The sequence below is a fragment of the Aquarana catesbeiana genome, linkage group LG04 (genome assembly GCF_042186555.1).
Source record: "Aquarana catesbeiana isolate 2022-GZ linkage group LG04, ASM4218655v1, whole genome shotgun sequence".
Lineage (NCBI taxonomy): Eukaryota > Metazoa > Chordata > Amphibia > Anura > Ranidae > Aquarana > Aquarana catesbeiana.
The window spans coordinates 315,514,634-315,530,976 of NC_133327.1; the positions used below are offsets into that span (position 1 = coordinate 315,514,634).

The 16,343-nt window shown below is 43.7% G+C and overlaps 1 pseudogene; it reads left to right on the forward strand.

Annotated features, from left to right (window-relative positions):
* Positions 1 to 5,313: 5,313 nt before the first annotated feature.
* On the forward strand, positions 5,314 to 14,106 carry LOC141141241 (kinesin-like protein KIF2A; annotated as a pseudogene).
* The last annotated feature ends 2,237 nt before the right edge of the window (positions 14,107 to 16,343 follow it).

Here is a 16,343-nt window from a genome sequence, read left to right on the forward strand (position 1 = left end):
ACTGAGGACAATCCTCATCAGATAGCTTGAACTCACCAATACCGATTTCCATCCACAGATGCTTTATTCTGAACATCAGATTACAGCAGATGACAGGATACAAACAAATGAACAGGTTGTGGTATTGTGCGGTCAAAAGATGATATTGTCTGTAGCTTACAATGGAGAATACATGTGCTCTGCTACATGTGGTTTGTTAACTGCATAGATGACACTGGAAGTACAAACACAGGAAGAGGGGTGGAGCATTACATTCAAAGGAAGTGTGTCATAACATAAGGGAAAAATAAACTTGAGAGACAAGTGCATTACCACAAAGGGTCACTAGATGGCAGCATGTAAACTAAACAACATAAAAGTCCATAGTTAGAAAAACAATATATATATATATATATATATATATATATATATATATATATATATATATATAATATGCCCTGTTGGGGCAGCACACTCCCCGTCTGGCATTGGTAAATGTCACTATATATATCAGAATGGTAGTGATACAACTGCAAATAACAATAGTGTAATTTGCTGGATGTCTTCAAGACCCAAAAGACATAAAGAACATGCATATAATTCAAAAACAACAACTATTAATTCAAGGCTTCAAGATATGTCAACTTAAGTCTAAGACACTTTCTTCTTGAAGTCGCCGGTAGGATCCAGCAGCGTAGGTAAACAAGTTCATTCTCCAAAGGGTAAGAGCAGAATAAGTTCAGTGATAGGTCTGATGAAAGTCTTTACAGTCCCTTGTCTTGAAACCTTCACCTCCAACTTGCGTACCTTACCGTCATCACTAGGAACGCTCTTTACAATAAGTCTCATGGGCCATTCGATTCTTTCAGCTTGCTGGTCCTTAAGCAGATCTCCAACCTGTATGTTAGGATTCAGGTGTTGCCATTTCCTGCGTCCTTGCAGAGTAGAAAGATACTCCATCTTCCAAGGATTCCAGAAGCAGTCGGCGAGGTGTTGTACTCGCTTCCACTGGTCATAGCAAAGGTTTCCTGCTTTGAAGTTTACAGGTGGAACAGGAACAGACCCAAGCTTCTGGGTAAGAAGAGTAGCTGGAGAAGGGATAGTTGGGGTCTCTGGATCTTTGGACACTGGAACAAGTGGTCTTGAATTGATTATGGCAGATGCCTCTGCCAGGAAGGTGGTTAGAATCTCGTGGGTAAGTCTTGTGGAATTAAAGTCCATAAGCATAGAATCCAATATTTTACGTGTGATACCTATCATTCTCTCCCATGAGCCACCCATGTGGGAAGAATGAAGAGGATTCAAAATCCATGTACAGCCTTTTTCAGCTAACAGGTCTTGGATTGGCCTAGAGTTGAGCTTTAGCTCTCGACAGGCTCCAATGAAATTAGTTCCACAGTCAGATCTTAGTGTCTTGACTGGTCCTCTGATGGCTAGGAATCGTCTTGGAGCATTGATAAAACTTGAAGCATCCATATATTCTATTACTTCAATGTGTACTGCACGCACACTCATGCAAGTGAACAGCACTGCCCATCGTTTGCTATTTGCTTGGCCACCTCGAGTTCTCCGGGCTGTTACCATCCATGTCCCAAAGACATCCAGACCAACATGAGTGAAAGGTGGGTCAGTACTTAACCTGTCAGCTGGCAAATCTGACATTTGCTGTTGCTGGTGTTTCCCTCTCAGTTTGCGGCACTGAACACAGCTGTGCAGTGTAGCTGTGATCTGTCTTTTTGCTCCTATAATCCAAAGGCCTGCAGCTCTTATGGCACCCTCTGTGAAGTGTCTACCTTGGTGCTTAACCCCTTCATGGTAGTGCCGTATGAGCAAAGTGGTGATGTAATGGCGAGCAGGTATAATGAGAGGATAAATTTACAAGTTATGCGCTGCGCTTGGGTGACCCCAAAAACAAAATTAATAATAACCAACTCTGTGCTTACTAGTGCGATAATATTAAATACAAATAATATGAATGTTGAATAAATAAACAAGGTGTGAAAAAACAAAGGTATAATGAGAGGATTCTGTTCTTGCTCACTTAGCTCAGCCTTGTTTAAACATCCACCAACCCTTAACATACCATGATTGTCAATGAATGAATTCAGGTTGGCAATTGGGCTTTTTTTTGCAATGTCCCTCTTGTCATGGATACATTTAATTTCTGAGCCAAAGACACTCTGTTGTACACTTTGTATTATGATCAGTTCACCTTCAGCAATGTCTTTTGCAGAAAGAAGCTTTTGGCACACGTACCAACGTTGACAGTGAGCATCTGTGGGCTTTGTGTGGAAGCAATCTGCAATATGAACTAACCTTGCGATGGTGCGTACAAGCTTTCTCCACTTGGAAAAACGTTCAAAGCGTTGACAGCCCAAGGCGAGCCTTTGGTCAGTTCTGGTAACGAGGGTTTTTACTTCAGGACGAATCTCTGGATCCTTGTCAGGTTCTAGAAGACTGAAGACATCAGCTGTGGTTTCTTCTGGACGATCCAGCAGGAATTCAGGCCCTGTTAACCAAGAAGAATTTGCAAAGACACTTTCAGACACTGGCCTGGTGGCATGATCTGCAGGGTTAATTTCAGACGGAACATAATGCCATTGTTCAGGTTTAGATGATTTCCTGATTCTCTCTACATGGTTGCTGACATAGACATAGAAACGTTTAGTCTGGTTGCATATGTAGCCCAGAACAACTTTGCTGTCCGTGTAGAATCTGACGTCATCTATCTGAATGTCTAGCTCACGCAGTATGAAATCTACTATTTCTGTGGCTAGCACAGTCCCACAAAGTTCAAGCCTGGCAATCGTGTGTTCAGGTTTAGGTGCTAACTTAGCTTTCCCAAACAGAAACCCTATGTGGGCTTGATTAGAAGAATCTCTTACCTTGAGGTAAGCAACAGCTGCTATAGCCTCAGTAGATGCATCTGAGAATATGTGAAGCTCTTTCCTCTGACTTGTGGCAAGGGAGGCAGAAGTGTAGCAGCGTGGTATATGGATTGCATCTAAGGCGTGTAGAGATTGTTTCCAGGACTCCCACTTTGAAAGCTGGTCCATTGGTAGTGGAGCATCCCAATCTTTAATAGTCTCTGAGAACTGTCTAAGTAAGGATTTACCTTGTATGGTGATGGGAGCCACAAATCCCAATGGATCGTATAGACTGTTCACCACTGACAGAACACCACGTTTGGTAAATGGCTTGTCTGCAGAGCTGACTTGAAAGCCGAAGGTATCTTTTAATAAGTCCCACCGTAAGCCGTTTAAACCCTGTGGCATGATCGCCAGGTTGAAAGGCTTTCATAACAGCAACACTATTTGAGGCAATCTTGTGTAGTCTGAGGTTAGCCTCAGAAAGCATACCTTGAGTCCTTTGTAGCAGGTCTATGGCTTCTTTGTCTGTAGGTAAAGATTTAAGTCCGTCATCCACATAGAAGTCTCTCTCAACAAAGTGTCGAGCATCTTCACCATACTCCTTTTCCCCTTCAAGGGCAGTCCTTCGTAAACCGTATGTTGCAACAGCGGGTGAGGGACTATTTCCGAAAACATGTACCTTCATGTGGTATTCAATCATCTCATTGTCCATGTTGTTGTCACGGTGCCACAGAAACCTTAGGAGGTTCCTATGATCTTCACGCACAGTGAAGCAATGAAACATTTGTTCAATGTCAGCAGTTATGGCAACTGGCTCTCTTCTAAACCTCATAAGTACACCTACAAGGTTGTTGGATAGGTTTGGACCAGTGAGAAGAACATCGTTCAGGGATACGCCTTGATTCTTGGCACTGGAGTCAAATACTACCCTGATTTGCTTTGGCTTACGTGGATGATACGCTCCGAAGAAAGGCAGATACCAGCGCTCATCGTGTCTTTGAAGTGGTGGAGCTGGTTCGGCATGATCATTGTCAAAGATCCTTTTCATAAAGGTGATGAAATGGTCCTTCATTTCAGGCCTGTTCTTTAGTGTTCGTTGAAGTGAGTTGAATCTGGATAGTGCCTGTTCACGATTGGCTGGGAGTTTAACCCTTGCAGCACGAAGAGGTAATGGTGCAACCCAGCTGTTAGACTTATCCTGGAAGAACTCTTTGTCCATTATTTTGATGAACTCTCTGTCTTCAACTGACAAGGCTATTTTGTTGTCATCGCTTGTAGTACAAAACACTGTGGTACCTATGTTGTCATTTACAAAGGTTAGGGGTGACATCAGGTACTTGGATGATGTCAAGAGGCTTCTCTTTTACTTCGTAATGGCGAGGGCACTGTTTGAAGTGGGATGCACGTCCGTTTCCTAACAAGTACGTTTTGAAGGAGTGGATCTTGGATGACGTACGCATACTATCCAAGCATACGTTGCCCACGATTACCCAGCCTAGGTCAAGTTTTTGTGCATAAGGGGCATTATCAGGTCCATTGCACTGCTTGCGTACTTTATGTACTCTGAGAATGTCTCTTCCTAGCAAGATCAAGGTTTCAGCATTCATGTCCATTGCAGGAATTTCATTAACAAGGTGCCTCAAGTGAGGATGGTGATATGCAGCCTCTGGAGTAGGAATTTCTTCCCTTTCGTCTGGTATCTGGTCACACTCGACTAATGTTGGTAGGTGTATGCCCTCTCCCTTATTGATATGAAAGACCATGAACCCATTGGCCCTTCTGCCGAAGGTCTCTTCAGGACCAGAACAGGTTTTAAGAGTATACGGTGATGCGTGTCCCTCTATGCCAAACATCTCAAAGAATTTAGGCTTAACCAGGGATCTGTTGCTCTGTTCATCTATTATGGCATACATCCTAATAGCTTCCTCAGGTTAACCCTTTGGGTATATCTTGACTAGGCATATCTTTGCACAGCATTTGTTATCTAAGCCTTCTCCACAGACTTCTGTGCATGAAGAAGAAACGTTAGCTGTGGCTGGAGCATGACCTTGTTGCTCCCTGCCATGACTTGAGACAGGGCTGGAGGTAGGAGGCTGCTGTGAATTGTCTGAGGGTGGACCCAGATGCCTAGCTATAACATGTCTGTCGCTACTGCATTCTGTGCACTTGATGACAACTATACAGTCTTTAGCAAAATGTCCATAACAAGCACAGCACCTGTAGCATATTCCAAGTTTCTGAAGAATCTCCCTGCGCTCTTGTAACGTCTTTGCCCTAAGCTCACAACATTTCTTTAGGGGGTGAGGCTTTTTGTGCATAGGGCACTGACGGTTAGGGTCTTTATTTCCATCACCTGAATCACTCTGGTGAGCAGGAGAGGATACGGGTGGTGAGAGGTCTGTCCTTTTAACAGATATTGCTCTATTAAAGTCTCTGCGTTTAGCTGCTGTGTTATCATACCTTGATGAAGATGATGATGATAAAGCAGGTAAGTTGGGTTCAATAAAGCTGAAGCTGGGATCGTTTCTTGTCCAGGCTTGATCGCTGATGAACCTGCAAAAATATGCGAATGGAGGAAAAGATACATTATAGTCTCTTTTGTACCTTGAGCCCTGTTGTGCCCATTTCTCTTGCAGGCCGTATGGCAGTTTAGACACCACTGGATTGACACCATGAGCAGTGTCCAGGAAGCTTAGTCCAGGTAGACGAGGGTCTGTCTTTGCCAACTGCAGCTCCATGAGAAGATCGCTCAGATCTTGGAGCTTGCGGTAGTCTTTGTTCCCTATTTTTGGGAAGTTTTGCAGTCTCTTGAATAGAGCACTTTCTATGGCTTAGGAGCTACTATAGACTTGCTCAAGTCTTGCCCATGCAGCAACAAGACCTGCATCTGGGTGGTCAACGTGCACTGTTCTCATTCTTTTAACACGATCTGCAGATTCTGGCCCCAGCCGCTTTCTGAGCAAATCAAGTTCCTCCTTGGTAGTAAGGTTGAGATCAGCAATGGCAGCTTTAAAGGTTGATCTCCAGGCCCTGTAGCTCTCTGGACAGTTATCAAACCTTGAGAGGGTAGTGTTAATGAGCTCACGGCATACCATATATCTGGCGAAATCATTCAAGTCTGATCTCTCACTCTTTGGTGCCAAAGTAACTTGTGGAACCCCTCGGGTGTGAAAGTTCTCTGGTGAAGTAGGGTGAGGTTTACCAGGATGAAATGATGTTGCACGAGCATTTAACTGTGGTGTAGTCCCTAAGGCTTGTGCTGGCTGTGGCTTGAGCTGCGGCTTGTCACTGGAAGTCACCTTGTTGTCAGCAAGAGGTGATGCAGTTTGCTGCATAGGTGCACTTGTGTTGTACACTTGAAGAGGCTCAGGCATTTGGAGCTGAGAGGTCTCTGTGTTGAGGGTCAGAACAGTGTTGTTAGTAGGATGTACAGTAGATGACTCTGTATCATTGCAAACACTATGCTTTAGTACCTATTCACTGGTGCGTTCAACTGGGTCTTGCAGTTCCGCTGGGATGGAACAGTCTGAGTTAACACTTTCTCCCATCGCTTGTTCAAAGACTCTTAGCCTTGCTAGGGCAGCTGCTTCCTCCTTTTCCATTTGCAGAATCTTTATTTGGGAATCTGCCTCTGCTTGTTGAGCTTCCATCTCTGCTTGTATTTCTGCTTGTTGAACTTTCATCTTTGCTTCTGTTTCTGCTTGTTGAGCTTTCATCTTTACTTCTGTTTCTGCTTGTTGAGCTTTCATCTTTGCCTCTGTTTCTGCTTGCCTTCTGGTAAAGGAGCTTTGCACTTTTTTTGCTTCCAGACTTGCACGGGCCTCTATTAGCTTGTCGCTTAATGTTGAACTTCTGGAGCGAGAGGATCTGGTAGAACGTGCAGTGTGCTTGGTTGTGGTGGATCTGTGAGATCTGGTCTCCTGCAGTTGAGCAATGCAGAGTTCTGCCTTACACTGGGCCTTTTGCACTAAGAGATCCCTTTGTTGGTTTAATGCAATAGACTTGGTCAGTTCTGCTGAGGAGTCCTCTATATTACAGTCCTGCAAAAAAGCTGTGTATTATGCAAACAGCCGCTGGTAGCGTTCGTAAGCGGCAGATAAGCGATCTAGAGTCTCTTAGTTCAGCTGGTTGATCGTTAAAGTGTGACAAAACTGACATGCAGTGTGAAGTTCTGTCCCATAAGTCTGACAGATTGCTGGAGAACTCATCTCTAGTGGCTTCATAGTTTTCTCTGAGTTTCTGTGTCGGTTTTATTATACGTTTGGGTCTTACACTCTGTTCAGCAATATCTGCAGAATCTGCTCCCTGTATATCTGCGGGTTCAGAGGCATGATGAATCTGTATTGGTTCAGCCACAAAGGGGTACTCAGAGTCTTGTCTAGACATTTTTTAACGTTTTTGCAGAAAATGGTACTGTCTCTGTAAGAAGATGAACAGCAGCTTAGACAGGTGAGGTAACACAGTTCAATGTAGAGAAACAGTTTTTAACATTCACATGAGGTGCAGTAAGCTTGTGCGACCATGTGCTTTCACAAGATGGCGGATGGCATTGAGCTTGATTGCAGATCAGGCACACACATATACACAGTAGGCTGTAGGAATTCTATACATCTTTTGACTATTCTGACTCCGATTGTTGTGAAACGATTTATCCCTTGTGAGACCTCTATGCCTGGCCTGTATAAGCAGATATATTCACTGAGGACAATCCTCATCAGATAGCTTGAACTCACCAATACCGATTTCCATCCACAGATGCTTTATTCTGAACATCAGATTACAGCAGATGACAGGATACAAACAAATGAACAGGTTGTGGTATTGTGCGGTCAAAAGATGATATTGTCTGTAGCTTACAATGGAGAATACATGTGCCCTGCTACATGTGGCTTGTTAACTGCATAGATGACACAGGAAGTACAAACACAGGAAGAAGGGTGGAGCATTATATTCAAAGGAAGTGTGTCATAACATAAGGGAAAAATAAACTTGAGAGACAAGTGCATTACCACAAAGGGTCACTAGATGGCAGCATGTAAACTAAACATAAAAGTCAATAGAAAATGGTTAGAAAAACAATATATATATATATATATATATATATATATATTGTAATGTTTGGGGTATTTAGCTCAAGCGATAAATGCGTTTTTAGTGCAGTGAGTCCACATCAGACAGGCATTATAGTTAAGGGCCTGGTAGCCCACGTTTATTAAACCGAAAAACAAAAGCAAAAAGGTTCATTCAGGATTCCCACGCAGGGGTTTAACTTCATTAAGCACTCCAAAAATAAGGAAAACATACCAAGCCACCTGGCTCTCTTGTCAGCAGTTCCTCTGCTTGCTCTCAACAGATTTGCCAATTCTTTACAGCCCCCTGGACTCACTGGCTTCCTCAGTCTCCCCGACTCTCAAGGCTGGCCAGCCTTTCCCAGTCCCTGGGCAAAGAATCCCCTTTACATAGGCTGCAGACTCCCACAGGGCAGACCACTCTCCAGACACAGGTTTGTCTTCACACAGCAGTAGCAACAAGCTACACACACTCCACCTTCCTCCACACTCTGCTCTCACTAGCCCCTCGTTATATGGGCTGTGTGCACCTGGGCACACAACCTGCTGGCTCTCCATAAGACATGGACACAGGGTTAGAGATCCCATCCCTTTTCCCAGTGACAGGGACTATTACATATCCCCCCCCTTTGTTTCGATCCGGAGGGAGGAACACCAGCACCCGTCATGGTTGGGACACCTCTGTGCTGGCTGTCAGCCACGTAGGCCCAACCTTTTTTCCGGGTGCGCTTCCAGGTACGTCCCACCCTGGATCTTAACAGGGTCCTACATTTCCCTATACTCCCCCCTTGTTTCGCACTGGAGGGAGGAACACATAAACCAGTCACTAAGAATGGGACACCTCTGTGCCAGCCATTCGCTGCGTAGGCCCATTTCTTTTTCCGGGTATGTTTCCACCAGCACTTCACCTTGAACCATGGGCTCCCACTAATCTCTCTATCCCTTCCACCTTCTGGCCACGGGATCCTCCTTTTCCCTCCCACAGACCTACTCTCCTGGGACTGTTGGGGACCCATTTCCGTGAAATCTGTCAGGGACTGACCCCTCTCACTACCTGACGCAACACTAACCAACAACATCTGTTTATCAGGTTCACTAACCCCTGTGTGGTTACCCTTGGCAACCAAATCATCTGAGATCAACACCACATACTTCTGTTTAACCTCGATAGCAATGTTCCACAAGGGGTTATTTAATTCAATATTATCATCATCATCAAGACCTCTTGTCACCTGGTTTGCTAGGACAGGGTCTAGGGAGGGACCATCTACAGGCAAGCAGTTACTCCCTATGGGACATTCCCGCAGTTTCACATCGCTCCCGGTTGTCCAACACTCCAATAGCGACTGTCCTACCAACACACATTTTGCGCCACATTTTTCCACACCAATCTCTTTAACCATTTCTGTGTCCATTGGTACCTCAACCAATACCTCTGAGTTGTCCGACAGTGCTCTACAGTGCTTCTCATACACTTTTTCATTACAGTTACCAACACTGCCATTTCCTGTCAAAGTGTCTCCGGGTACCTCAAACTGCACCTCCCTGCGAGTGATGGATTGAATTCCCACTACTGCTGCGTCTTTTCCGGGCCCTTCCCTTTCACGAGGTCTAGCGGGTGAGACAGCACACGCGCCATGTACCAACCACTGCTCAGCTGCACCTCGGATCGCACCAGCAGGAATGCACCTCATCACACCAGCATACGGAGAGACTTCTACTATGTCTATCATTTCTGATTCCTTTAGCAGTTCCCCTGAACGCCTTCCGCACATAACTGTCGCTGGAAGCATTCTCGCAGAGAACTGCGAGACCACTTTCTGCAAAAGTAACCAACATTGCAGTAACCAATTTTTATCAACATTGCTTAACATCGCCTGTACCACGTGTCTCCACTGATTGGTACTACGCAGTACCAGGTCGCCCATCTGCGGTGGATACATGCAGGTATACAGCGGAAAGATTTTCACCAATTCCAACAACATCTCAGTTATTTCTAGACATGCCACATCTAAACACAGAACTCTAGGGACTTTTCCCTTACTAACGACGTGGAGGGGCTCATTTGCTAAGGCTTGAGAGGCTGAGACACTCAAAGAGACCTCCACCTCAGAGGCCACTGACAAAACTTGCGGCTCCCAATGAGCACCGCTAAATGCATGTGTCACACTCATTGTCTCATTTTCAGCAACACTGAGCCCTTCCAAGTCCCTATCCATTATCCCATCATCCTGGCACTCAACATGACTCATCTCTTTTGCTGTGGACAAAACTTCTGCTATATATGCGCCCTTTTCCGATCCTTCCGCCTGGAGGGGGTTAAGTTCTGCAACAGCCAACGCACCTGTGTCTACTGGCTTTGCAGCCTCTCCATTTGTCACAGCAGCAATAGTGTCCAGCTTACTATTACCTTCAGAAATTTCTTTCCACCACGCTATCACCTTAATGGCGAGACTATCCCAGTCTATCCTGTCTGTGCTCCAGTCATCAGCACTCTGTAGCACTGCTCCCTCTGCCCATGGAGACACAGGTGGACAGAGTGGTTTAGCAGCAGACAATCTGCACCAGTCACTGTCAACCACATCAGATTGTGATAATACATACTCCCTCCTTTGAGCTATTTTCCCATTGTTTTCCACCTGAGCAGTATCAGAGCTGTCCTGGAGCCCCGCCGGCTCCAACACTGGGAGTCCTCCTGCGATTTCCTGGGACAACTCTGCTGCACTACCTGTGGTTACCATGGGAGACACCAAACCATCAACATTGTCAGTAATACACTTTTCAACATCATCATTACTTTTGAATACATCACAATAAGTACATGTATCATCAGCCATAGACATAGCAGTGTTATAAGCTTTAACAGGCTGTTTTTGGTCAGAACACACAGCACCCCGTGTAACGCTCAGCACACCACCCTTCCTCTCCAAAGGCATTCTTTTGCCCACTAGGGCGGCTCCACAGTTGTCCTGGGAAACCATGTGCCTCACCACTGCGGGCTCCTGGGAGGTTTCCCTGGGCATCTCTGTAGCACCTGTCACTAGGGAACCTGGCACACAAACTGTATTGGTCACCCCTAGGTTACCACTTCCAGCACTCTGGTGGATTACACCAGGTACATACAGAGTCCAGTCTTTTTGAGTTCTTAACCTTGCTGCAGGTTGAGCTTCAACCTGTGTCTCCCCACTACTCGGGGTAGCAAACTGCAGCAAGTCCATTTTTACCACTTCTGTTGATCTCCCAGCCGGATATACTCCCACTTCACTGGGATCAGTCCCGCAAACTGCAACAGTCTTACCATAATCTGTAGCAGGTAACTCTGGCTTCATTTGAGTACGTTGTCTATCCTTTATCGCACTTTTACTGACTAACTCTCCCTGGTGGCCATGGGATGAAACTGCAGCAGCCACTTCTGACTCCTTAGCACCCCCTGCAGGCACAACAGGTACTTCCTCACTGTTGCCAGAGGTGACTGAAAATAGGTTTGCACAAAAATCTGGGCTTGCAGACAAAGACTTCTGCCCAGTAACCACATCTCCAGGCATGTTCCATAACCTGGGACAAGAAAAAATTTCATGCCCCAGTTGACCACATTCCAGGCATGGTACATTTTTACACATATCTTTAATGGGATGCCGCTCCACATCTCCACTGTATCTCCTCCTTCCGGTTAACACCCGATCCCTTGTTGCTAAGGGAGATGGCACTCTTCCAGCTGTACTTTGCTGACTCTCCCAAAAGCAGCGACTTTGCGCTCCTTGAAGCATTGTTGCTTTAAACATGCCACGATCCTCTGTCGGCAATACGTTTCTCGCGTAGTCCACAGACTTGACATCACTGCCATTGCTACGGGCAACCACATACTTGTCAAACTTCTGATAAGCCTTTTGGACACTCCTGGGACTTAAATCAGGCTTTCTAAACATTGTTGCAGACCTCTGTCTGGCCGTGTCGCCTTGTATTGGAGACTGAGACAAAGGGCACTTGGAGATAACATGCCCCCACTCTCTGCACCGAAAACAGCGCTCTTGCTTCAGAGCCTTGACAGGGCTTCCCAAATTGCATCCTCTTGTAAGCTTGGGACTTTGCACCTTAATAGCTGGCCTGCTTGCACCAGCGTTGCCAGGGGCAACAGCTTGCACTTCCCCTTTAAGTGTAGCAAAAAACAGTCTGCAATATTCTCCGGCAGGCTCAAACTCTTGCTTCATCTCTGCAGTCACTCCACCACACTTTTGCGCTTTCCAGCAAAAAATGAAGCACTGTTACTTTAAAGCAAGTTGCTTTTCACTTCATGCAAGCTTTCCTCACCTGCACAGTGCACACACAGATTGTGCTGTCTCATGCACACAAACACAGTTCATCAATTTAACTTCTGCGCAATGCAGTTTGCCTGGCTGCCACACACCGCTAGCAGCAATTCCTGAAATGACTCACTACTGGCGCAGAGACCCGGACTTCACCGTCTGTCTGCCCGCATTCGAACACCACTTGTAATGTTTGGGGTATTTAGCTCAAGCGATAAATGCGTTTTTAGTGCAGTGAGTCCACATCAGACAGGCATTATAGTTAAGGGCCTGGTAGCCCACGTTTATTAAACCGAAAAACAAAAGCAAAAAGGTTCATTCAGGATTCCCACGCAGGGGTTTAACTTCATTAAGCACTCCAAAAATAAGGAAAACATACCAAGCCACCTGGCTCTCTTGTCAGCAGTTCCTCTGCTTGCTCTCAACAGATTTGCCAATTCTTTACAGCCCCCTGGACTCACTGGCTTCCTCAGTCTCCCCGACTCTCAAGGCTGGCCAGCCTTTCCCAGTCCCTGGGCAAAGAATCCCCTTTACATAGGCTGCAGACTCCCACAGGGCAGACCACTCTCCAGACACAGGTTTGTCTTCACACAGCAGTAGCAACAAGCTACACACACTCCACCTTCCTCCACACTCTGCTCTCACTAGCCCCTCGTTATATGGGCTGTGTGCACCTGGGCACACAACCTGCTGGCTCTCCATAAGACATGGACACAGGGTTAGAGATCCCATCCCTTTTCCCAGTGACAGGGACTATTACAATATATATATATATATATATATATATATATATATATATATATATATATATACTCTATGCCCTGTTGGGGCAGCACAATAATCACAAGACTCCACACAGCAGAATGCAAGGTAATAAAACAATTGTGTGAAAGAAATGGAGAAGTTACAGGAAAAGAGTAAGAATAGACAGTTGCAACAGCAAGAACTCTAAGAGAAGAGTTGAAGCTCTGGATGTTGATGCTACAAATCCAAACTATGAAATCATGTGTATGATAAAAGATTTTAAAGGAAGTTTGGATTACCAGACTTTAACTTCAGCAGATCCTATTGATGAGCACTAGATATGTGTTTGTGTAAGGAAACATCCATTAAAAGGAGAACAAAATGAAAGACTTAGATGTCATTGCAATTCCTAGTAAAGATGTATACATACGGTATATGAGTCCAGTACTGTAAACAGAAGGTGAATCCCACTAGATTTCTAGTAAGCCAAACTTTTCATTTGACTATGCCCTTGATGAAAGTGCACCGAATGAAAGTCTCTACTGGTTTACTGCAATCTTTGCATATGGGCAAGCCGTAATCATTAAAAATCATATCATGGGTGAGGATTTTTCTGTTCAGAGCTGTTCAAAAGGAATATATGCCCTTGTAGAGCAAAATGGGTTGCAAATGCTGAAGAAATCAAGTTATAAAAAAAAATAGGTCTTTAGGTATAGGCTGCATTAAAAATCAGCAGCGGTAAGGTCTTTGATCTGCTAAATCTAAAAGCCCAAATTCTGAGTTTTAGAGGATGTCAAGCAGCAAATGTAGATCATTGACAGCAGCAACAGGAAGTGAAATGTGTAGAAGATGTTTTGAAGCTGATCAAGATTAGCAACAGCTACTGAATGTGTTGGTAAAACTTCAGCCACTGAACACTCTTCTCAAAGTCACACAATGTTCCAGATAATCTTTTGAAGGAAGGAAAAGCTCTGTGGTAAGTTTTCTCTAATTGATTTGGCTGGTAACAATAGGGACATATTGAGCACAGACCAACAAATGCAACTTGAAGGGACTGAGATAAACAAAAGTTTATTAGCTCTAAAGTAGTGCATTTTTTCTCTAGTACATAAACCAAATCAAATGTCTATGGGACTTTAAATGAGGCATAGATAACATTGAATAGATCATAAATAAATAAAGAGCTGGTTAGTTATATCCCACATATAGCAGCCTAGGGTACGGTATTATGTTGATAGAATTAATCTATACATATATTGCCACATAGTCAAATTACTAAAAAGGAATGAATCATAAAAACTTGATTCATTTTGTGAATCTTCACTTCTTCAGGAGTAGATGCCACCTGTACAAAATCTGTAGGCTAGAAAACAAGGTTTCAGAGTATATTGAAAAGAGAGAGTTATAATATTGTTCAACTAGTGTCATTGATCGATGAAAGAAAATACTTACAAACCAGCTTGATAACAAGATCATTGTTGTGGCACCTTCAAATGGTGACCACCACATAGTGTCTGGCTCGGGAGTTGCAGAAGGGGTATGGGACACTCCACCAGGATAACCAAAGAGCGGCACAGGGAAGTATACAGATGGAATAAGAAAACCCAAATCCCACCGGTGAAACAAAAGAGTCAAATAAAGCAGGATCTTAATCCCTATATACAGAAGCCTCCCAGCTGCTTCTCAAAGAAAAAATGCTAGAGTAGCCCATGCATGAAAGTAACAAAGTAGGCAAATCAGGTAGCTCCATGATGTTAGATTATTGATGATAATAATAGTGAATTGCCAAAGATCAGAGTAGTAGACATGTGCATTCATTTTCGTCCGAATGCATTTTCGTCCGCATTTCGGGTATTTAATGAAAACGATAACGAACGTGCAGAATCCGAAAACCGAAAGATCTGACATAAAGAAATGCTTTATTTTCGTTTTCGTTGCGACAACAGTTCGATATAGATAGGAGATTCGACATGATGCTGACAATAGCGATCTGTGTCCATCGAACCTGTAGTCAAATGTGCCTAACCTTAGCTCTATTAGTCCAAGATTATTCTACATAGAGAGAAAAGATTCGACATAGAGAGAAAAGATTTGACATTATAGAGACAATAGCAAAAAAGGTCGAATGTGCCTAACCTAACTCTATTAGTCCAAGATTATTTGACATAGAGAGAAAAGATTCGACATGAAGATTCGACGAAGCAGTCACCACAAGTGGACATTTATGGTCAAATGCTCCGCCCATAGGCTATAGAAGAATTCTAATGTTGGTTGACTAGTAATAATAATTAATAAATATAATTATTACTAGTGTCATACATTAGAATTCTACTATAGCTTGTAGGCGGAACATTCGACCGGAAATGTACGATTGCGGCGTCGTACAGTTTAGCTGCTCTGTCAAATCTTCTTAGAACATTCGACAGACACCATAAGCCTTCAATGACAGATTCGACCTTAATTATTTCGGATTTTCAGACGAATGCATTTTTTAACGAAACAAAATAAATAAAAAACAAATTTCGTGAGTAACTAAATAAATGTATTTTTCAGACGAAAACGAAATTCCGAAATGAAATATTTCAGTGTGCACATGTCTACAGAGTAGAGAGAATACAAAGAAAAAGCAAGAATCCTTTTAAAGAAAGATTTTAAAGAAGGATCACCTTACAAGATTTCTACCGTAAAATAACCTTTTTCTCAAACTGTGGCTGTATTAAACCACTTAGTTGAAGCATTTGGTACATTTAAATACTGTCAGTGAAAATGTTCATCTTTGCCTCTTGAATGGATCTCTGTTTTAAGCTGATCACTACACTGACGTATAGACAAGCGTCAATACTAAACAGCATAAACCTATTAGTAGACATTGGGTTTTAGTCCTTATATAAAAAAAATATGTTTAATACTGTGTTCCAGGGACAGCTATAGTAACTTGTTCCTAACACAGGCAAAGCTGCCCTTTTTTGCTGTACTTTTTCACATACTTTTAGGGTACAGTTTGATACACAAAATCACTACTATTTTAGTGCACCAAAGAACCACATCCTCAATCCCCCATCGCTATAGCTGCTAATACATTTATGCAACCCCCTGTACTCATAATGTCAATAAGACTTAAAGAGAGAGGTAGAGGCTCTGACGCCTCAGCTAGTAGGGTGCAAGTAACTTCTGCATCTGCATCCTATTTTATGCTAAAACCTGTCTTGTCTTTTCTTCTTGAAATTGTGGCCTAGAAAAATTGTTTATATACTGTGTACAATATTTGTATTCTTTTGTGAAATAATATACTCTAAATTTGATTTCTTGCTTAATACCTGCCTGTTGCCTCCCTCTGAAACTGTGGCCTACTACAGCTGCTTACATACAGACTTGTG